Source organism: Asparagus officinalis, chromosome 2 (assembly GCF_001876935.1).
Source record: "Asparagus officinalis chromosome 2, Aspof.V1, whole genome shotgun sequence".
NCBI lineage: Eukaryota > Viridiplantae > Streptophyta > Magnoliopsida > Asparagales > Asparagaceae > Asparagus > Asparagus officinalis.
Window position 1 is genome coordinate 1,389,319 of NC_033795.1, and position 23,276 is coordinate 1,412,594.

The 23,276-nt window shown below is 40.2% G+C and overlaps 1 long non-coding RNA gene across 3 annotated transcripts in view; it reads right to left on the minus strand.

The window, feature by feature from the left end:
• Positions 2,776-23,276, minus strand: part of LOC109829839 — a 28,178-nt gene continuing 7,677 nt past the window's right edge. Inside the window, exons 4-7 of one of the 3 annotated variants that reach the window (XR_002244147.1) lie at positions 12,613-12,705; positions 12,221-12,262; positions 10,527-10,639; positions 2,776-2,984 (exon numbers count right to left, since the gene is read on the minus strand). This is a non-coding gene — a long non-coding RNA (uncharacterized LOC109829839). The other 2 variants (XR_002244146.1, XR_002244145.1) reach the window with 2 other exon arrangements.

A 23,276-nucleotide genomic window follows, 5' to 3' on the forward strand; every position in this document is an offset into this window, starting at 1 on the left:
TTTGCATTTTTGCATTTTTTTGTAGGGGTGAAAATAAAATTTTGCAAATGTGAGATGATTGTGTAATTTGGTATTGGTACGAACAATTGGGCTCATTGGGCTTGGTTGTGGATTTGTTGTTGGGCTTCAACCTACTTCAACGGACGATTGTGGCCCTTATATTTGGGATTTCTAAACTAAATTTTCTCATTTTTCTGAGAGTAATAAGGATCTGTATCAACATCATTTGAGCAGATGTTTGCTGATACAAGGAGAGAACATGACTTCATGTAAGCAAAAAACTTCTCTTGATAGCACAAAGTTACCTAGCAAATGAGACGAGCTCAAGCATGTTAAAGCATCTCCAAGAGGCCTGAAAAATCCGGCCCCTTAGCTTAATTAAGGGATTTCGGAGGGAAGCTGCTCCAACGAGCCGGAAAAAAAACGCTTCTTCACTCCCAAACCCCTTAACTCTCTCCCCAAATTAAGGAGAAGGTTAAAGTCCCTTAATAATTCCCTTATAATTTTATATTAATATAATTTTTTAATGGAGTTAATGTATAGTTAATCAAATTTAGTTAATGTATAGTTAATTCAAAATAAAATAATTGATTTAATGTATAGTTAATTCAATTTGATTAATTATTATATAAATTAATTATTTATTAAATTTTAATATGATTAATTAATTTAATAATTATATAAGGTAATTTCTTAATTTAAATTAATTATTTATTTATTTTTAGTTATTAATATTTAATTATTAATTTATTTATAAATAAACCACATATTTAATTAAATTCTAATCTATAAAATTAAAATACTAATTATGAATAATTAAGGAGTAGTGGGACTTTTAAGGGGGAACCATCGGAGGAGATTTAAGGGAGAACCATTGGAGGATAATCTTCCCCTCCCTTAAAAATCCCCCTAGATTAAGAGAGATTATAGGGATCCCTTAGAGATGTTATTACAGCTACAAAAGGGTTTCACATAATCAACGTGTAGCTACATTTGTTTATTCATATATTTTCTTTTTCATGGTGTTTTCTTCAACATGTCTGTGTTTTAACTATTTTCATAAATTAATTTTCGATGGTGAATAATTAAGCTTTGACGAGAGATTAGCAATAGAGCTAGGCAGTACACCATCATAACTATTCCCGCTAAGTCATAGTGTTTCTAAATTTGTACAGTTGGTTAAAAATGCTAGAAAGTCCCAACCCTTTGCTTGGTTAACTTCTAACCGGTTCCTGCTCAGGTTTATCCAGTACAAATTCTTTAGATTATCTAAATTTAAAGACATCATGTCACTGAATCCATTACCTTTCAAATCAAGTTCGACAAATTTAGATGCATTAGGGAGGGAAATTAGAATAGGCCTAGTAAAATTATTTCCAAAAAGAAGAAGCATCCGAAGACTTGGTAGAGTGTTGAACATGTTCGACGGAAGAGTGCCAGGCAAATGGTTATCTCCCGCCACAAAGTACTGAAGTGATGACAGATTATAAAGAGAGGAAGGGATCTCACCTGATAACTTATTCATCGAAACTTGAAAGGTTTTAAGGCTCTTAAGTTTGCCGAGGCTATCAGGAATTCTTCCCTCCAATCGAGCATTATAGAGGAGTAGCTTAGTCAGGGAAGACATGTTGCCAAAAGAAGCCGATATTGTTCCAAAGAGGTCATTTTCGCCGAAATTAATTGATAGTAGATTTGAAAATGAATCGAGTTCTTCTGGAATCATGCCCACCAGCGCATTGTTGTTTAAGACAATTTTTCGAAGAGTGGAGCAGTTGCTTAGACTTGCAGGATTTTCTTCATCGAGGGAATTGAAGCTCATATTCAAATATTGGAGATGACGACCGAGTGATTGTGGTATTAGGCCTTGGAAATGATTGGCAGAGAGGTCAAGTTTTGTGATGAAGCTGAGATTGGAAATGGATGGTGAAATAGAACCAGCGAGCTTTATAGAGTTGAGGTCTAATGCACTGACTCTTCCGGGGTGATTTCGGTTGTCGCAAATAACACCTTGCCAATAGCAGAAATTGGGATTGTTGTTGGTGTTCCAGGATGCCAAGCTCCAAGAGAATCATTAGAAATGAGAGATTTGAATGATAGAAGGGCAAGGAGGTCAGTTGTGTTGTTTGTTGATTTGATTGTTGGAAGAAGGAGAAGAAGGATGGTGGTGTTAATGAGACATGAAAACCGTAGCTTTCTTTTTTGTGTGGTTATTGTGTGGAGAGATGAAAGATTCAAAACATCAAACTATCTCTAGTTCAATGAAAAAAAGAAGCTGATATGGATCAAAATCATGTGATAAATATGTACTTAACATTGCTTCCTTTAGTTCCTTTTAACCGTAGCAGTTATAAACTAAAGTGCAAGAGATATCTATGCCAGTCTTATTTAAAGTTTGAAAAGTTATTGAGGCAGTGGAAATTCAATTAAGTACTTAGCAAGTGAAATATCGGACAAACGACATATAATGGTAATTTTCCGTTTTCTTGTATCAAATAGTACGTATTACAGTTGCGTGTGATTTTGAACTTATATTTTACTATAACAGTACTCCCGCTTGTGCCAAACACAAGTATTAATTACATGTAGTAAAAATACGATGAACTCCTCTTGTTGGCTTGATTATATAGGATTGTACAGTTTTTCTTGTTATTGTTTTGGTTTTGCACATATACAAAAAAATTGCAATATATGCTCCATTTAAATTTAAAAAAATCAACCGAAGAAACTTACATATGCTTCCCAATCAATAAATATTGACTTTAATTACACATAGCATATCCAAAGACCCTGTTAATCAATCTAAAAACTATATAGGCCTCTAAACAATTTGTACACAATTAAGAAAATAAAATTTAAGAATAGACTCATCGCTTTCTTGTGTGGTAACTACATAGTAATGCAGCGAAACACCTAAAATCTAAAAATTTGCCTTTCAAAATTCAACAATTTGATCCAGTCATTTTCAGTTTTCTATAAGAATGCACCTGCGAAAAATTACACCGAGATTTGGAGCAAACAAAAAAGGAATTTAGTCAAAGAACTATACTTTTGATTCAGAAGAGTTAATTTGTGTAAATATTTAATCAAACTATGAGACATTGAAAACATATGATTCTGGTCCATACCAGCTTCTCTTTTTCATTGAATTAGAGATAGTTTGTTGTTTTGAATCTTTCATCTCTCCACACAATAGCCACACAAAGAAGAAAGCTACGGTTTTCATGTCTCATTAATACCACCATCCTTCTTCTCCTTCTTCCAACAATCAAATCAACAGAACACAACTGACCTCCTTGCCCTTCTATCATTCAAATCTCTCATTTCTAATGATCCTCTTGGAGCCTTGGCATCATGGAACACCAACAACAATCCTAATTTCTGCCATTGGCAAGGTGTTATTTGCGACAACCGAAATCACTCTGGAAGAGTCAATGCATTAGACCTCAACTCCCTAAAGCTCGCTAGTTCTATTTCACCCTCCATTTCCAATCCGAGCTTCATCACAAAACATGAACTCTCTGTCAATCATTTCCAAGGCCTAATAACACAATCACTCGGTCGTCGTCTCCAATATTTGAATCTAAGCTTCAATTCCCTCGATGCCGAAAATCATGGAAGTCTAAGCAACTACTCCACTCTTCGAAAAAAATTGTCTTAAACAACAATACGCTGGTGGGCATGATTCCAGAAGAACTCGGTTCACTTTCAAATCTACTGTCAATTAATTTCGGCGAAAATGACCTCTTTGGAACAATACCGGCTTCTTTTGGCAACATGTCTTCTACTCCTCTATAATGCTGGATTGGAGGGAAGAATTCCTGATAGCCTCGGCAAACTCAAGAGCCTCAAAATCTTTCAAGTTTCGATGAATAAGTTATTAGGTGAGATCCCTTCCTCTCTTTATAATCTGTCATCACTTCAGTACTTCGTGGCGGGAGATAACCATTTGCATGACACTCTTCCGTCGAACATGTTCAACACTCTACCAAATCTACAGATGCTTTTTCTTTTTGGAAATAATTTACTGAGCTTATTCTAATTTTCCTCCCTAATGCATCTAAATTGGTCGAACTTGATTTGGAAGGTAATGGATTCAGTGACATGGTGCCTTAAAATTTAGAAAATATAAAGAATTTGTACTGGATAAACCTGAGCAGGAACCGGTTAGAAGTTAACCAAGCAAAGGGTTGAGACTTTCTAGCATGTTTAACCAACTGTACAAATTTAGAAACACTAGGACTTAGCGGGAATAGTTTTGGTGGTGTATTGTCTAGCTCTATTGTTAATCTCTCGTCAAAGCTTAATATATTGGTAATAGGAGATAATCATATTTCCGGAAGCATTCCCAACGGAATTGGGAACTTTGTCAATCTAATTGTGCTTCTCCTTCATGGAAACAAATTGACCGGTATCACTCCTGATCTCGGTAGGCTTCAGAAGTTGCATTAATTGCATTTATCAAATAACAATTTCCATGGACAAATCCCATCTTTAGTTGGCAATCTCACACAGGTGAACTATTTAGACCTTAGAGCTAGCGGAGTTGAAGCCAATATCCATACTAGTTTAGCGAATTGCGGAAGCTTGATTGTTTTGAATCTTTCCCAAAATAAACTCAATGGCGTCATCCCCAAGGAGTTTGTTAGCATTACATCCTGCACCATATTGCTCAACCTTTCACATAACTTCTTGACCAGAAGTTTGGCTATTGAAGTAAATAGGATGACAAGAAACATACTAATGAACTCTCTTGTATCATATGAAGTATATTTTTTTCAATGTTATCTGATTTTCTCATAACCATCAAGTATCCACATAGTATTCGCATGCATATCCGTATCTATATCCAATTTTAGCGGACACGGTTAATATTTTTCCTTACCAAGATACATCAGTATCTGTGATTTGTAAGCGGATATGGACTGTTGTGCGCAGCGGAAATTTCGGCAGCACCTCCGGTGCGCTAAGGTGCACAACAAGAGATTAGATCACAACGGAATTCTAGTTTCTCAAAGGAAACAAGAACCGAAAGCCAGATATCTCATCAAAGTGAGATATCTGCTCTTCCTCTCGTCAGCTCTAAGACTGCGCGTCGAGGGTCCTCTCGTCAGCTCTAGGACTGCGCGTCGAGGGATCCTACAAGCTATTACAAATCACGGCAAAAACACAAAATTTTACGTGGTTCGGCAAACTGCCTACGTCCACGGGGCAAGGGGGGGAGATCTACTATTAGAGGGAGAGAATACAACTAGGGTTTACAATCTCACAGACAAAACCCTCTCAAACAAACTCTCAAATCCCTCTTACAAAATCTCTCAAAGGCACAAAAGAACTCCTGCAGCCGTCCAATGTTTCCTCTGCAGCCGCACACCCAAGACCAAAGCTCCTTGCACTTTTCGTCTGCTGCAGCCGCCTAAAGGAAAATCCCAAACTTTCACCGCCTCCTGCTTTGTTTTTTCTTTTGCTGCCGCACAACAAGAACCCCCTCACTTGGCACACCGAAACCTAAAAAACACACCCATATATATGATGTATATTCGGGTGGGCCTTGGTAATTTCGCGTGGGCCAAAGGTTGTGTCCGCTGGTTTTTGTCCGCTGGTTTCATTCACCCACGCACACATGTGGTCCCCAGCTCTTCACGTGTTCACGTGAATTCATCTCTTCATGCACCTCATTCACGTGGGTTCACAATTCTCCACCTCGGCGAAGTTTTTCCAAAACTGAGCCGACACCAATCAAACCAAATGCCTCACTTGTTGTATCCAGTACGCCATGGCAACGGACTCATGACAACGGACTCCATCCACAACAGGTCGAGACCCAAATGGGTATGTGGTAATCTACTCATACCCAAACAAATAGTTGTCTACTCACTCAATTCAAATCTGAGCCTTACTACGACTCACACGCATGCCTTGACTTGCTGAGACCCACATGGGACTATATACTCAACGCAAATGTGGATGTCCTTCACGTTACAATCAGCTTCACAGCCTCCATCAATCTAATTCCCAACCGCGGCTGGCTCGTAAAGATGCTTACTGTATCCTCATTGCGCAATTTGAATTCAACTGCCGAACGTAGTTCACAGCCAAATCGCCTCCTAATAGCCCTGGCAAACAAATAGAAATAGTCTGCAACTTCTTCTTCAATTATCACTATAATACTGATCTGCAACTGATATGCACTCCAAATACGCTCTACATTTGAGCAGGTACATAATCAAACATCCGTTTTTCCATCTTGAGGTGACCAATGCTGTATCTCATTATATAATTCATCAGCTGGCAATCGAGATCCAACTCATTCATCTGCAGTCGCAATCTCATAATGATCCGCCAATCTGTGTCACCTCACTGGAATCTCCATAATTGATACGTATTGATCTTGAGTTCTCCATTCCAACGTGGAGTAGCATCACTCTCCACCCTGCTGCGATGTCCCAAAGTATCTTGATCACCACTCTACCTGCCGATGAGTTAACGTGACATGGCCTGCTTCAGACAACATGCAGCAGGCAATACTCTTGACTAATCAAACACGCATCTGAATCCTACAGTGGGGGCTACGATACAAATCTTCGACATTCACGATGTGACCAAGTATGCTGGTAGCCAAACATCTCTGACGCAATCCCAATAAATCTGAAGCGGCTCCACCAGTATCCAAATATCTCTACATTGTCATGCAAGTCTCGGCAACCTATACATTGGACGGGTCAACATGTGTATAGCCCGCCACACCAATGCCTGCTCGAACATCAACGTCGATCCTCCCTCCAGAAAGGAACAGCTCCTCAAATCTGCATCCGTCACACGTCGCCGTCAAAGTTTCCACATCCACTGAAGTGTCTCCAATTGCCGTGAGTCTCGGCACAAATTGGCATGATATAGGTCCCTCTTGTTATCCTCCTCTTAACCATAAGACTGAAGTACCTTCAGCCTTCTGCCATACACTTTCTCCTTTGTTGGGCGGGCTTCTTAGGGACTTCACACCACGGACTTGGTGGGCAACGCTTTTCTATCTGCAATGCCTAGAGCAATTTTCTCCCAACTGCGGAAGGACAATACCTATTTTCCACATGCTCCTTAGAGATGGCCGCCCGAATGCTGAATTAAAACCCCTCAGAAGACCCCTCGAATGATGGCGTATGAAGGTGCCAATCCATCTCGTCTTCTCGCTCAACAATGGTTTTCATCACTAGGTACTTCCAACTGCTAGTCATAAGTATTTCCTCAATAACTAATGCACGGCAATTACCTAATAAATAATCGCCAGCATCAACAACGCACAGTCTAGCCGAATCTGATGAACGTGTTATTCCCTATCATGCGCGTGCTTCGCGAGCAAATAATACCAAATTGCTCCTTCTGACGTTCATCACAAATCATTGGACCCCAAGTGACCTTTCAAACGTGCATCCACCAAGGTCACTTTATAGAGCAGATGCCACCAAGTCCTAGTGAAATGATGTTCTTCGACAACTGCGGAACGAACCTCACTTCTCCAACTCCCGCCATCCCGTCACTCATCTTAATCCGACGGCTACCAATCACACCAGAATAGAGCATGGCATGTCATTTACCCATGAGCACAACATCTCCTCTCTTTCCAACTTCTGAAAGCTAGAGATAAGCGAATCCCTCCTAGGGGCAAATGTGGATATGTATGAAGCACCTGAATCCAACATTCCACTCTGTAGAGTTGGCAACACAACTGACGGAGTGCAGACAACGAATAGCCTGAAGAATCCGAATCTGAATTGTTGCACTAGGTCTTGACAACATTTCATGCTCTGGAGCTTGTACAGCCCTTTTTCCCCCTTTTAAAATTCATTCTTCGCTCGAATGGCTAACTTGGGGCATTCAGCTTCCAATGTCCATGACCTCTTTCCAAAAGGCCACACTGATTCCTATAGAATCCACGATGTGCACCCTAGCTGGACCTCGCTGCTTCGGTTGAACCACGGCCGATGAACTCTAATGCAGTCTCCGATGCCTTCGGAGGACTCATCACCCACTCCTTCCTCACTCATAATTCACCAACGCTGAGGTCACCTCCTATATACTAAGCAGTAGTGTCTTTATCCATTAATCATAGTTAGGAGCAACGTACAAAATGATCATCTGGCACGAACACAAAAGTAGCCATCGCCTTGTCTTGCATCGCCTCAACATGATATCCACATTAGCCATGTCTGAAAGTAGCTTTTGTGAACGTTAATTAACATGGTCCTAATGGAAACTCCCCTACTTCATTTGAACAATGGTAAACCTCTTCTTCAATGAAGCCGATTCTCAATGGGCTCTTCCATCAGTACTTTCATGGTGTTTCCGGCACATTCTCTTCGCCGACGTCTCGTTCCATCACGTGATAAATAAGATCGGCGTCAAGCATGACCGAATAACTCCACACGCCCTATAATTCATCTTCTTCAAACTTACTTCCATCTCGGCAGGTTTCTCTTGTAACCAAGAGTCTCCTCCACATTTCTGAGGCGTCAAGGCGTCCATCACTGACACCTCCAAATCCGAAATTAACTTGGCGTCGAACTTCGAATCATCGATCTTCATGTTATTGGATTAGCTCCAAACTATGTATTCGTCTTTCGTAAGAGACGATCCCAGATGTGCTTGCTCACAACGCATATTGTCGATCTAACCCTTCAGATAAGAAATCCTTCAGCGAAATCCTTCAAACAAACTCCCAAGTCCAACCGAGCTCTGATACATTGTGTGCGGCAGCGGAAGATTTTGGCAAGACCTCCGAGGGGAGGGGGGGGGGGGGGGGGGGGGGGGGGGGGGGGGGGCCCAAGGTGCACAGACAAGAGATTAGATCACACGGAATTCTAGTTTATCAAAGGAAACAGAACGAAAGCCAGATATCTCATCAAAAGTGAGATATCTGGCTCTTCCTCTCGTACAGGCTCTAAGACTGCGCGTCGAGGGTCCTCATCGCAGCTTCTTAGGACTTGCGCCGTCGATGGGATAGCCTACAAGCTATTACAAAATCACCGGCAAAACAAAATTTCTACGTGTTCGGCTAACTGCCTACGTCCACGGGGCAATGGCGGGGGAGAATCTACTATGTAGAGGGAAGAATCAACTAGGGTTTACACAATCTCACAGACAAACCCTCCAAACAAACTCTCAAATCCGCTCTTACAAAATCTTCTCAAAGGGCTACAAAAGAACTCCTGCTAGCCGCGATCCAATGTTTCCTCTTGCGCCGCACCACCCAAGACCAAATAAAGCTCCTTGCACTTTTCGTCTGCTGCCACGCCGCTAAAGGAAAATCCCAAACTTCACCGCCTCCTGCCTTTGTTTTTTTCTTTTGCGCTGGCCCAACAACAACCCCCTCACTTGCGCAGCACGGTTCGAAACCTTAAAAAAAACCCATATATATGCATGTATATTCGGTGCCTTGTAATTTCGCGGAGGCCAAAGGTTGTGTCGCCTGGTTTTTTGTCGCTCTGGTTTTCATTCACGCCACGCACACATTGTGGGTGCCCCAAGCGTCTTCACGTGTTCACGTGAATTCATCTCTTCATGCACCTCTTCACGTGGTTCAACCCCTAAGTGTCCACTGTTTCATAATTTCCCATGCATATGGACATCGTTAAGTACATATTCCGAGCCCTAATCGAACTGTTTACACCCCTAAGTTCCACTTCATAATTTCCATGCACCAATACTTGATAGTAATTGACGAGCATCAACTAGCGCATCACGAGTGTGCTCAAGCTTTGTGTTCTAACGAAAAAGCAATATATATATTGTTAATGAAATATGGCTCTTTTTTGGACTATCAGAAATCCGCCTAACCGGACATGTCATTTGTTTCCACACATCGTTTACCAATTTGGATTATCTTGCCAGTGGAACATTCTCAACTTGTGTAAGACTGCAAGTGCAGATGCAGCCTGAACTCAGTTGAGCCAGAATGCTGTTGGGAAGTTCCTTGAACACATACTTATCGAAAGAGTTATCATATCATAATTAGACTACTCTAGTCGTAATTATGCTGAAACACCAAGATGTCATCATTGCTAACTTCGAAGAATTCTTTTTAGGTTTCAAGCACTTTACCATAATGCCTTTCTAGTTTACAACCTGTACTCCCCAGCCACCCCCACCCCCCCTCCTCCTCTCCCCCACCCCTCCGAACTGATTAGCTAATTATTGTGACTACTTCATTACTTCAATGCTACTTTTCTCAAAAACCGTGACCATGAACCTGTAACTAGAGAGCTGCACACAACACGTCCACGCACACATGCACACATTACCGCTCTTAAAACCATGTATCAACTCCTCATCCCTGCAACCTAGGCACTATATCTATAATAAAAAATCTTAACTTACTTTGAACTATTCAATAAGATACAAATCGATTATTATATCAAAAAGAAGCTATTGAGATGTTTCTGAATATCAATTTTGAGGTTTTATGTTTCCACAAGGAAAGATGCTACAGATTTTGCAGCAGTGCAAGGGAAGATACAGTTTTAAATAGGAAAAGTTACCTTCGGTTGAATGATGTCATAATTTTTAAATGAACATTTATTTCCTGTTGCATATCAAGCTTTTCTTTCATTAATTGGCTGAAATCATTAGCGCCGCAGCAGAAATCAACAATCTGAAAAGAAATTAGCATCATTAGCGCCGCAGCAGAAATCAACAATCTGAAAAGAAATTAGCATCATGAGGAATGAACAGCTGATAAAGGTGGTATCAGAACAATTTTCAGAATGTTCACAGTTTCGCTCATCTTTGTGTTTGATATTAAATATATCACAGTTTAAGAATCACAATTATGCAATCTATGTGATACAACACCAAATATCCTACCTAAATTTCAGCTTCTGTAGTAGATAGAATTGCGAGCTCAGAAAAATACCGAAGCTCTTGAACAGAGTAATTTTAAGTTAGTGAACTTTACAGCAAACATAGAGTTTCATCATATATCCATTAAACATAGAATTTCATAATTTTAAGTTAGTGAACTTTACAGCAAACATAGAGTTTCATCATATATCCATTAAACATAGAATTTCATCATATATCTTGGCATAATGATCTAGCAATCATAGAGTTTCATCATATATCCATTAAACATAGAATTTCATCATATATCTTGGCATAATGATCTAGCAATCTAGCTAGATATAATGTTCATAAACATGTATACATGTAAAGACCATCTATTCATGCTATGAGGAGTTCTAAGTATATGCTGAATATGATATAATTGACTTCTGATTGCTCTGTTGACCAAGCTTGTTATAGCATAAACGAAAGATGAGTTAGTGCTTTATTTACGCCGCCATCAAACTAGATGACCGGCCACCAAGTGGACGATTCACAACTCATCCTAATTTGAATGTGCATGGATAGGAAAGGACGTTTGAAGTCCAACCCATTAAGGCATTTACCAAATAGTAGTAAAACAAACAGATTTTTGTGACAGGAATTTCAGGTATCAAAGACAACATAATTCAAGAGCTAAAGCTTCATCAATGCCAAGATGTAGAATCTTCTAAGGTACAGTCATGATGAAGGTGAGACTCTTTGAAACATAATTTATTACTTCGTATCACAAATACGTTTTTGCGATCTGATCATTTAATCTACTGGTACTTCTTTTAGTTATTTAGCATACTATATCTTAAAATTTTGACAAAGTCAAGGTAGCAAAGGACGTTCTCGAGTTTGGTTGTAGAAAAGTAGAGAGTCTATGTTGTCTTGAGATGAAGATGATGGAGTCAATGGAAAGGCCAGGCAAGGCCATCAAGTATTTGATTATGCATGAATGTTAGACTTTAAGTGTATTAATTGGATCATATGAACTGTGGTTCATTGTTAACTATGAATTAATTTATTTTATAGTAGACATGTTATGAGTTTCATTTAGTTTCAAAAACTGTAAATGAACTACTTGAGTCTTGTGGTGTTGGAGGATTGTGAGGTATATTTATGATCTGTCGAAGTTAAATTGCACAAGTGTATTATCGTTTGAATGGATTGCTACTAAGACCTAGCAAAAATAGATGCACAGATGAAACACTACCAGGCATAACATTGCAGACTGGATAGATGTGGCCATCAGAAAACCGTTTAACCAAGTTACCATGTACTATAGAAAGGGCCCTAAACAAAAAAGAAGCTCCTAGGATGCCCTGTAATAAAGGGAAAAAACGAACAAAATTAGAATCCTCACTGTATCACCATCTTTCACATACCATTGAAGCCTATCTACAATCTGCAGAAGACGAAATATTCTATCAGTAATAATCAAACAACAATTATTCAAAGTATTCAACTCAAATAACCACAGTTAACACTTTTAAATGCTTTATACTCAAAAATCTTCTTCTCCAGGTTGTTGTGCGAGCCAATAGTCTTCAAATATTACAATTAGCTCAACAAATACGTAAAGAATCCAACTTCGAGAAAATCATATTGCGATGTTCAATGAGTTTGCTGCCCAAATTCTAATTCATAACCAGGGGATACTCAACCATTTCTTTAAATTCATGAAAAAACACAACCTGACACAACATAAAAGGGAACAACCTAACATTTGGACATCTACATGTACAGGCGGCTTACCTCCTTGAGCTTATCAACTTCTGTGAAATGACGGCCAAACGATGTGTAGTGCCTTCCATGAAGGAAAGGTGCAAGATAAACTTTTAGTTTGTCCTGCAAAAATATGGATAATATAAATCATAACCATCCGTCATTAAATCATTCAGGCTTTAAACATGCACTAAAAAATTTAAAAATTTCAATTCCAAAATTAGATCTACATAAATCTCATCACAATCAAAAGATAAAGTGTCCTTCTACAGCAGAAACACTAATATTGTCCACAAATAAAATAACAGAAACAAGTACGTACACAAGAAACAGCACACTATGTGATAGGTATTCAGTAAGATCTAGATAGCCAGTAATATAATTAAAAACATAACATGTGTCAAAAGTATTCAGTAGGAAGCTTACGAGTTTTGCTTGAAGGCTCATTATGCATTTTGCTCCCCTATAGTAAATAAGATGTTACATATATCCAAATATATTTTTAACTACCATTATAAAAAAAATACGGCCTTAATTTTTATCGTTTAAGGATACATATATCACAGCTCTTACTACTAACTCATATGTCCAGCATGTTTGTTTTGACATTTGAGCACTAGATTTTAAGTGTTTGGTGAAGAGGGTGGTTTATAACCCATATGCCTTTTACTAAAATTGAAAAATAACGCTTAAAAGCGGGAGGAAGGAGAAGGGAAAAGAATGAGATGTAAAACGTGAGGGGCATTTTTGTTTTCTACTTGGTCACAGGAGAAGGGAAAAGAATGAGATGTAAAACGTGAGGGGCATTTTTGTTTTCTACTTGGTCACACATGTGGACTATAAGTCAGTAAAATGAGATGTAAAACGTGAGGGGCATTTTTGTTTTCTACTTGGTCACACATGTGGACTATAAGTCAGTAACCACCGGAAAAATAACCTAGGATTTGGTGTATAGTCAACCAAAAAAATAATAATTGAGGTATTCTGGATTATAATCCAGAATACCTAATATGCAATTATTATTTTTTGGTGGATTATAATCCAAAATAATCCATGCTACCTAATATGCAAAAATGGGTTATAATTCATTTTGACCTGGTTGCCAGACATGGTCTGACTTATTTTCTTTGTTTTGAAAATGTAGAAGAGGTAGAAATTTCCACTTTTTTGAACTATGAGAAGCGATTGAAGACTTAAGTTATTTTCTTTGTTTTGAAAATGTAGAAGAGGTAGAACTTTGATAAGTCTCTGAGGGTGATAAACTGTCTACAAGAGATCTGTCATCTGATAACTATGCTAATTTTTTTTTATGAGGAATCACTCAATAATTTTATAGAACTTTGTCTAGCGCTTTAAGATTGATTTTGGAAACGTGTGATAATCTGAGGTCGAAGAAGTTAGGAGGAAACCAGAGGAGATGAGGGCACATTTAACTTATTGAGATTTATGATAGAGAAATGATTGATATTGATAAGCCTGTCACTCTGACGAAGCTGACTAGTCATCTAAAAACTTGTTTCTATTATGGGCAAAATTAACCGTGATCTCCTTAATTTCTTGCGTTATCCTTTTTCTGCAGTGATCTGCCTTCTGCTCTCAACAGTTGTTTTCTTACTCAAGCTCGCTCTTTTAAGTTAGCATTCACAAGGTGCTCCAGATAACATCCAAAGCAAATTTTACATCTTCCTCAAGTTTCTGTCATTGTGTAGGACATTCGAATGTGGACAACTAATTTATTATCTGAGGTCGGAAAAAGATAGGAGGAAACTAGAGGAGATGAGGGAACATTTAACTTATAGAAATTTATAATGGAGAAATGGTTGATATTGATAAGCCTCTCACTGTGACAAAGTTCACTAGTCATCTAATTACTTGTTTCAATTACGAGCAAAATAAATCCTTAATTTCTTGCATCATCCTTCTTCTGCAGTGATCTGTCCTAAACAGTCGTTTTCTTACTCAAGCTCGCTCTTTAAGTTAGCATACATGAGGTGTTCCAGATAATATTGAAAGCAAATTTGGCATCTCCGTCAAGTTTCTGTCATTGTGTAGGAGCTTGAAATGTGGACAACAAATGTATCATGTGAACAATATACTGAACCAACTCATACAAATGAAAGTTTACTCCCGCTCTGTTCATGGAGAGGCATCAAAAGGCAATATACTGAACCAACTCATACAAATGAAAGTTTACTCCCGCTCTGTTCATGGAGAGGCATCAAAAGGAGCAACGTCCCCACAAGCATGATTACTTCCATCAGGGATCTTTTTCACATCAAAGAGATGATCTCTGTGCTATTATGTTTGTATTATTTTAATTTAATCATCTGTGTATCAGTTTCGGATGTACATCATCTGTTGAGTTTAATTTGCATTGTTCTATAATGCTTTGTCCAGGAGCGCAATGCATAAACAGATTATCTGATGCTTAAACAACTTATGCAAGTTACACGGTTTGCGCCACATAAGTGGCTGAGTCCATAGCTGGAAATCTTTGCAAACAGATTCAAACCCGATATAGGACCTGCCACTATACGTAAGTAACAACTCAAACTATAACACTATTTCCCCTCAAATATGATTCCAATCTTTCTCTTCAGAATCCCATACAGTTGAGGAATTTCCATTCAACAGAATGGCAAGGCAGCTATGGGCAAAGGCAGCTATAGTAATCAACAGCGAGCACAAGTGACCATATGATATACCGACAACATGACGATTATTAGTGCTGAATATATGTTAAGTTCTTTCATTAGTATATATTCCAATAAATATATAATATGTGCATGTAAGATATTAGAAATTCAAATCCGTGTAACTTGCATAATCTGTTTAACACAATGTTAGAAAAAAAGGTAGGAAATTAATGTAATTATAGCCCACGGTTTGCGCCACATAAGTGGCTGAGTCCAAAGCTGGAAATCTTTGCAAATAGATTCAAACCCGATATAAGACCCACCACTATATGTAAATAACAACTCAAACTATAACATTATTTCCCCTCAAACATGATTCCAATCTTTCTCTTCAGAATCCCATACAGTTGAGGAATTTCCATTCAATAGAATGACAAGGCAACTATAGGCAAAGGCAGCTATAATAATCAACAGCGAGCACAAGTGACCCTGTGACATACCGATAGCATGACGATTATTAGTGCTGAATATCTGTTGAGTTCTTTCATTAGTATATATTCTAATAAATATATAATATGTGCGTGTAAGATATTAGAAATTCAAATCCGTGTAACTTGCATAATCTGTTTAAGCATCAGATAATCTGTTTATGCATTGCGCTCCTGGACAAAGCATATATTGAAACAGTGTTTTAGAACAATGCAAATTAAACTCAACAGATGATGTACATCCGGAACTGATACACAGATGATAAAATTAAAATAACACAAACATAATAGCACAGAGATCATCTCTTTGATGTGAAAAAGATCCATGATGGAAGTAATCATGCTTGTGGGGACGTTGCTCCTTTTGATGCCTCTCCATGAACAGAGCGGGAGTAAACTTTCATTTGTATGAGTTGGTTCAGTATATTGTTCACATGATACATTTGTTGTCCACATTTCAAGCTCCTACACAATGACAGAAACTTGACGGAGATGCCAAATTTGCTTTCAATATTATCTGGAACACCTCATGTATGCTAACTTAAAGAGCGAGCTTGAGTAAGAAAACGACTGTTTAGGACAGATCACTGCAGAAGAAGGATGATGCAAGAAATTAAGGATTTATTTTGCTCGTAATTGAAACAAGTAATTAGATGACTAGTGAACTTTGTCACAGTGAGAGGCTTATCAATATCAACCATTTCTCCATTATAAATTTCTATAAGTTAAATGTTCCCTCATCTCCTCTAGTTTCCTCCTATCTTTTTCCGACCTCAGATAATAAATTAGTTGTCCACATTCGAATGTCCTACACAATGACAGAAACTTGAGGAAGATGTAAAATTTGCTTTGGATGTTATCTGGAACACCTTGTGAATGCTAACTTAAAAGAGCGAGTTTGAGTAAGAAAACAACTGTTGAGAGCAGAAGGCAGATCACTGCAGAAAAAGGATAACGCAAGAAATTAAGGAGATCACGGTTAATTTTGCCCATAATAGAAACAAGTTTTTAGATAACTAGTCAGCTTTGTCACAGTGAGAGGCTTATCAATATCAATCATTTCTCTATTATAAATCTCAATAAGTTAAATGTGCCCACATCTCCTCTAGTTTCCTCCTAACTTTTTCCAACCTCAGATTATCACATATTTCCTAAAGTGTGTTGCACAATGAAAAATCAATCTTAAAGCGCTAGACAAAGTTCTAAACAATTATTGAGCGATTCCTCATAAAAAAATTTAGCATAGTTATCTGATGACAGATCTCCTGTAGACAGTTTATCACTCTCAGAGACTTATCAAAGTTCTACCTCTTCTACATTTTCAAAACAAAGAAAATAATGTAGGGACGTTGTTCCTTTTGATGCCTCTCCATGAACAGAGCAGGAGTAAACTTTCATTTGTATGAGTTGGTTCAGTATATTGGTCCCATGATACATTAGTTGTCCACATTTCAAGCTCCTACACAATGACAGAAACTTGACGGAGATGCCAAATTTGCTTTCAATATTATCTGGAACACCTCATGTATGCTAACTTAAAGAGCGAGCTTGAGTAAGAAAACGACTGTTTAGGACAGATCACTGCAGAAGAAGGATGATGCAAGAAATTAAGGATTAATTTTGCTCGTAATTGAAACAAGTAATTAGATCACTAGTGAACTTTGTCACAGTGAGAGGCTTATCAATATCAACCATTTCTCCATTATAAATTTCTATAAGTTAAATGTTCCCTCATCTCCTCTAGTTTCCTCCTATCTTTTTCCGACCTCAGATAATAAATTAGTTGTCCACATTCGAAGGTCCTACACAATGACAGAAACTTGAGGAAGATGTAAAATTTGCTTTGGATGTTATCTGGAACACCTTGTGAATGCTAACTTAAAAGAGCGAGTTTGAGTAAGAAAACAACTGTTGAGAGCAGAAGGCAGATCACTGCAGAAAAAGGATAACGCAAGAAATTAAGGAGATCACGGTTAATTTTGCCCATAATAGAAACAAGTTTTTAGATGACTAGTCAGCTTCGTCAGAGTGACAGGCTTATCAATATCAATCATTTAATAGAAACAAGTTTTTAGATGACTAGTCAGCTTCGTCAGAGTGACAGGCTTATCAATATCAATCATTTATCTATCATAAATCTCAAAAAGTTAAATGTGCCCTCATCTCCTCTGGTTTCCTCCTAACTTTTTCGACCTCAGATTATCACACGTTTCCAAAATCAATCTTAAAGCGCTAGACAAAGTTCTATAAAATTATTGAGTGATTCCTCATAAAAAAAAATTAGCATAGTTATCAGATGACAGATCTCCTGTAGACAGTTTATCACTCTCAGAGACTTATCAAAGTTCTACCTCTTCTACATTTTCAAAACAAAGAAAATAACTTAAGTCTTCAATCGCTTCTCATAGTTCAAAAAAGTGGAAATTTCTACCTCTTCTACATTTTCAAAACAAAGAAAATAAGTGAGAGCATGTCTGGCAATCAGGTCAAAATGGATTATAACCCATTTTTGCATAATAGGTAGCATGGATTATTTTGGATTATAATTGTTGACATTAGTAATATATATAGGGTCTTATTTGTAAGTTGTGTAGAGGCATATATAAGCCCAAGAGATCTCATAATAAAGTAAGGGTTTCTATTTCAACTTGATGTGTGATGCATGTGAGTTTGGAAAGCTTACTAGAAGCTCTTATGTTAGTTCTGATCATAGAAGTTATCATGTATTTGACTTGGTACATTCAGATGTTTGGGGGCCTTGTTCCACAAGTTCTATGAATGGATACAAGTATTTTGTTACATTTATTGATTGTTTCTCTCGTGTGACTTAGTTATACTTGATGAAGAATAAGAGTGAAGTGTTTGGGTGCTTCCAAAACTTTCATAGGAATGTTCAAACTCAATACGGAGCAGTGGTGAAGATATTGAGGTCGGATAATGGGACATAGTATACCAACAGAGCGTTTGAAGAATATTTGTCAGCTCAGAGAATACATCACCAGACGACCTGTCCATACACACCAGCTCAGAATGGGATAGCGGAAAGGAAGAACAGACATCTTTTAGAGGTTGCTAGAAGCATGATGATCTCTATGAATGTCCCAGAAACGTTGTGGGGGCAAGCAGTGTTGACCGCAGCAGCGCTGATCAACAGAATGCCCTCGAGAGTGCTGGATTGGAAGTCTCCGTGTGAGTCGTTGAAGGGTGATAATGGTAGGCTTCTTCCACTTAAGGTGTTTGGCTGTGTGTGCTTTGTGAAGGACAACAGGCCGTCCGTCGGGAAGCTTACCCCTAGAGCGGTGAAATGCATCTTTGTGAGATATTCTGCTACTCAGAAGGGTTATGTTTGTTGGAGCCCGGTGGAGAAAAGGTTGTTTGTGAGCATGGATGTGCACTTTCGAGAACTCGAGCCATATTACACCCGGAAGGTAACTACATCTATTGATAACTCGCCTAATACTGGAAGTATGAGGCGAGAGGAGGAGAATGGTGAGAGATTGGTGAATGTGGAGAAATCAATGTCTGAGAATGGTGAGAGATCAGAAAAATCAATTTCTGTAATGATTCCTTGGGAAGGAGACTTGGTTGAGGAGGAGCAAGAGAATAAAGAAGAAGAGGAGAATGAGACAAAAGGTGTTAGGCTAACGGCTCAGGGGGAACTACTTACCTATAGTAGGAAGGGGAAACAAATTACGGGAACAGTACCTACAGTGCCACTGGTGTCAAGTCCCTTGTCAACGCCTGCCCCGACTCCTGAGACACCTACACCACCACCAGATTCCTCTCAAGGTGATTTCATTCCTCTTCCTACTCCTCCCACACCAATAACTGTACGGAGGACTACTCGCAGTAATGCGGGAAATCCTCCCGATAGATATGGTTGGGATCTTGCTCAGTTTGTATCATATTCTTGTAGGCGTCTAAAAATGCCTATGGGTGCCCGCACACAGTTCAAGACAAAGAGAATGTGATAAACGTCGTTATCCGAATCAAAGAGGATTATCCAACGCCGACCAGCGCATAAAGCGAATCGGCAAACTGTTGATGACACGACAACGAACCACCACAATGGAAAACGCCAAGTGACCTACACGCTCGACAGTCAGCTCGCGCTATGACACGACAACGAACCACCACAATGGAAAACGCCAAGTGACCTACACGCTCGACAGTCAGCTCGCGCACGCCAATCATACTTGTCCTGGGCGCACTGTTTTGACCCGGTTCGGTTTTTGATGGTTTTTCTCGAGATTTGTTGGTTCCTGAGCATCCAAACTGACTTGATATCATCTACAAACGTGGTTAGGCTGTTATTGACTAAAGATAAGGCCAAATCACTTGTTCTCATCCAAATAACCACTTCTGAAGCTTATAAATACGAGCTCGGGTGCTCCTTTCAGCGGGGGCGATTGATTATCAAGACGAGGAGGTGCTGCCGGATTGAGGAGTCAAAGGAGCACGAATTTCAACGAGGATTGACAGATCTTGGCGAGTTCTTCGGCATAAAGAAGGAGAGTTCGAGAGATCCGAAGCCCGTTCCCGTCCGTCCCTTGAGATTAGGCTTGGTCTTAATCTCGAGAAGAGCCCTGATTTCGCTTGGTCGATCTCAGCGCTTCAAATCAAATACTTCCTCGGTGAAGACGAAGCTCTGCCGAATTTTTCATCAACCGGATCCAGATCTAAGGCAGTCCACGGATAAACCCCGGCACAGGCAAAGATCCCACGCAAGCAGAAGACCGATAAACGATCTCTGCGTTTGTTTGACGAGAATTGTATTTTTTTATTTTCATTGTGTAAAAATCTTATAAAAAGACTATCTTTTTTTGTTTTCATTGTAACGACCGAAGTTGTAATGAATACCGCAATGAATATAACAATTTTTGACGCAAACAAACTGGCAACCACAGTGGGAGCCAACAGCTTCGCTGCCGGAGCTGTCGTGTCGCAACCTCGGATCTGCATCCCGGTTGAAGAAGTGGTCGAGTACGAGTTCGACCAACTGAAGTTCGGGGAATATCTGTCGTCCTCCTCCTCCAAATCCTCCTCCTCTCGCAAGCGAAGGAAGATCAACGCCCCCGTTGCTACCTTACAACGCCCTTCCGGCCTCCAATGAGTCCGGATCTGCAAATCTGAACTCCTCCTCAATCAAGGAGTTGAGTACAGAAGGCGCGCCCACTTTATCGAAGAGAGCTCGTCAAAGACAGGGCCAACGCTGTGCGCGCCAACTCGCTAGAGCCTTGGAGTCAATTGACGGGATCCGTTACGAGGCGGATCTAAAAATTAGGCAACGCCAAGCACCCCAACAGCGGACAGATGTCCTCCCCTCCAAACCAATAGCAAATGAATGGATCCAAATAAAAAGAATCCGTTCAACTCTGGAGGAGCGAATTCAAAAGCGCTGCGCGCTTGCGCGCACGCGAATTCTTGTGCAAAAAGCACAAAAGATGCAGAAGAAGGACATAGCTAAGAAACAACCAAGACTGCATCAAACTTGGAGGCCAAAATCCAAAACGGCAGCCGAAAAGATCGAGAATCGCGGGTCACTTGAATCCGACCCGCCAGCGTGCGGGTCACTCTGATCCGACCCGCGTCAATTTGCAGGTCACTCCAATCCGACCCGCCGATTTGCAGGTCACTCCAATCCGACCCGCCAATTTGCAGGTCACTCCAATCCGACCCGCCAATTTGCAGGTCACTCCAATCCGACCTTCCAAATCGCAGGTCACTTGGATCCGACCTTCCACTTTGCAGGTCACTTGGATCCGACCTTTCAAATCGCAGGTCACTTGGATCCGACCCTCCACTTTACGGGTCGCTTGGATCCGACCCTCCACTTTGCGGGTCACTTGGATCCGACCTTCCAACCCGCGGGTCACCTGGATCCGACCCTCCAACCCGCGGGTCACTCAAATCTGACCCGCGTCAGGGTCGAGACGGAAGACGTTCTGCACCGGTTACGTCGATCCCTTCGAGTTCCGCACCTCCAACGGAGCACTGTGACAGTGTGGATTTGTCCCGATTCAAGGTGAAGAGAGTTGATCGCCTGGGTCCTTTGCAAGAGGATCGATGCAAAGTTCTGAGCAAAGAACGTTTGGGTCCGGTGACTGAACCCCGAGCAACTCGCCGAGCTGGGGGTCGCACACGCCCTCTCAACAATAACAAGCCTTCTTATAAAAGGAAAACTCCAGTTTCCACCCGTCTGGGGGTGTGTATTCAAAACCAGGAGCCTGTTGAGATCTTGCGCTCCCAAAAGTGTAGTTCTAAACATGTGACTCTTGAGAACGCTGATAAAGCGGCAAATCCCCTGAAAGAAACGTATTCATCTGACGATGACAACGTTATACTTGGGGAGTTGTGTCAACGTACGATAGGTTGCTCCGGTCATCTGACCGATGAGTTGTACTATCGGGCTGGGGGTATGAACAAGTCTCGGAAGAGATATACCCGAGAAACAAAATCTCATTGCCAGTATTATCAGCGTGTAGCTGCCCTAAGACCGCTCCGCAGAGGGTCTCGGTATTTGAGAGGATCTCCAATGGAAAAGATAAGCCTAATCTAAAGCGCCTCCGTAAGAAACGATCGGTCGTTCAAGGTGACGAACCCCCAGAGGTTACCATCAATATGGTTGATAAGGGAAAATCAATTCGACCTTCTAGCTCTGACCCGCTTGTATCGCATCGTCTAACCCGGTTGCTATCAGGGACCACTAGACGCAGGGACTACCAAAGAATGCAGAGATGGTTATCCTCGGATGATGAAGTATCGGATGCTAACTCTGCAGTCGCTTCTGACAATACAGTATCTAGCCCGGGACAATCTCACGAAGTGTTCATGATCAACACCGAGCAGGTAGCCAAAATGGTTGAGGATGCCTTGGCCAAACAGAAAGAGGCATTCAAGATCGAAATGGAAATGGCTATGCTACGGATGAGGGAAGAACATGACCAACAAATCCGAGCTTTGTCAAATCAAATTGGCGAATCCAGCCGTCGCAACACTGCTTACCAAGCAGGTAGCGATTCAGATGTAGATGAACGTCTCAATCCTGATAACCCTCCCGTTGACCAAAACACTGGGGGTGACTCCACTAAAGATAACAACGCTGGGGGTGGTTCCACCGAAGATGATAATATCGGGGGTGGCCGTGTTATTCCTCTTTCAAATCGTCCGAGGCCCGACACGAGGGAGGATGAGAAAATGAAAGATCTCGAGAGCAAAATCAACGCTCTAATGTCTGCTCGAGAGGTGAAAAGGACCGGCATTCCATGTCCCTATCCAAGAGAATGGGATTCGATCCCGTATCCGGCGAAGTTCAACCTGATTAACTTCACGCCGTTTGACGGGATTGAAGCCGGCGTCATAATGTTGGGATAAGCCAAATGAGAATGGCAACACTCCGAAGAGTATATGAGTATAAACTGCTTCTCAATCCTCCGACCGGTATAAGAGGTTAAACTGCTCCCTGATACTCCAATTGGTATATGAGTCTAAACTGTTTCCTACCGTTGACGAGAAGTTCCTGGAGAATTTTTATATGTAATATTCTTAAGGATAACCCGATCATGTAACC